The sequence below is a fragment of the Cebus imitator genome, unplaced genomic scaffold (assembly GCF_001604975.1).
Source record: "Cebus imitator isolate Cc_AM_T3 unplaced genomic scaffold, Cebus_imitator-1.0 Scaffold72, whole genome shotgun sequence".
In the NCBI taxonomy this organism is placed as follows: Eukaryota; Metazoa; Chordata; class Mammalia; order Primates; family Cebidae; genus Cebus; species Cebus imitator.
The window spans coordinates 6,721,292-6,722,913 of record NW_016107387.1 but is presented as its reverse complement, the minus strand read 5'-3'; positions in this window follow the sequence as shown (position 1 = coordinate 6,722,913).

Sequence of the window (1,622 nt, the reverse complement as noted above, 5' to 3'; positions counted from 1 at the left end):
AAAAAAAAAAAAAAAAAAAAAAAAAAAAATGTCCTGAGGCCTTTTACTGGTTTGCACAAGGAGAGGAAAGCCAAAAGCCTGACCCGTGAAAAAAACATTTTATCATTTTTGTCCTTTTGCCAGCATGTCAGCCTTCTGGGTTCCCTTCCCCTGAGCCCAGTCCTAAGCCAACCAGTCTAAGGTTTGGGAAATTAACCCTTCCCAGTTTGGAGGATGCATCTGAGGGTAGTGTCCGGTAGTATGGAGACACAATTACCTATTGGTAAAGAGAGGACAGAGGAGAAAAAAGGAAAAAAAGAAGGCATTTTCCTCAGAGTCCCAAGGGTTCAGGATGCGTTCAGAAGGGGCACAGAATGCAGACGATGGCTACTTATCTAAAAAGAAGGGAACGGACGTCCCTGGTTCTTTCTCTTCCTAGCAAATACCCAGGGTCTATATGAGGGCGAGAAAGTGAGGCGTTGCTTATTCTCTCTTCTGTCCTTGTATCCCCGAGTCCCAGCAACCATGACAGTGAAACCATGTCAAAATGGTTTCACTCATGTTAACGGAGGGCCTAGGGGGTGGGAGTATCTACTGTTACCCACATATGCCCTATCTCCCCTGCTGTCAGTAGCTTTTCAGTTCCCTAGACCTCATTTATGCCATGGAGGCTAGCATGATCTTTAGCCATGGAATGGGAAGCTTGGTTTAATCAGCAGGAATTAGTTATGCTCACCTGCACTGTGCCTTTTAACCATTATCATCTGCCTCTGGATCCCTCAGATCCAGTTTTCTTTCTAGGGGTTTGTCCGGAAGCTTGAAATTGAGTTTGGGACAAAAAGTTTCTTGGGGGTTTGCATGGACTCTTCATCATAAGCTGAATGCTAGGGCAAAGCTGTGGGATTGAGCCTTCCTCCAACAAGGGAGAGAAAAAGATGTCTTGTGTGACATGCCCAGGTAACTTGGTGGCTATGCTTGCTAAGATTTGGGTGTATGAGCCTTGGCTTTGGTCAGCTCCCTTGGTCTTATTTTCCCAAAAAGGAAGCCTCTGAGTTATGGGCATCCTATTTATTCCTGTTACCTGGTAGGATCTGCAGCATAATTGTTCAGAACTAGAATACTGATCCAGACTTTTACATCAGCCATCCCTCTTGTTCCTTCTGAGCTGCAGCCAGATTTCCCTGGTTGGCTTACAGGAATAAGCAGGGTTAATTTAAAGTGTAGGCAAAAACTTAAAAACAGCTAATGAGTCGGCCAGGCACCGTGTCTCATGTCTGTAATCCCAGCACTTTGGGAGGCCGAGGCCGGCGGATCATGAGGTCAGGAGATCAAGACCATTCTGGCCAACGTGGTGAAACTCCGTCTGTACTAAAAATACAAAAAAATTAGCTGGGCATGGTGGTGCATGCCTGTAGTCCCAGCTACTCGGGGGGCTGAGGCAGGAGAATTGCTTGAACCCAGGAGGCGGAGATTGCAGTGAGCTGAGATAGCGTCACTGTACTACAGCCTGGGTGACAGTGTGAGACTCTGTCTCAAAAACAAAACAAAACAAAACAAAACAAAAAACAGCTAATGAGTCTAGACTTTAATGACAGATGTAAAAGTTTTGAAACATAATTTCTCTCTAGTTCTTATTTCTTATT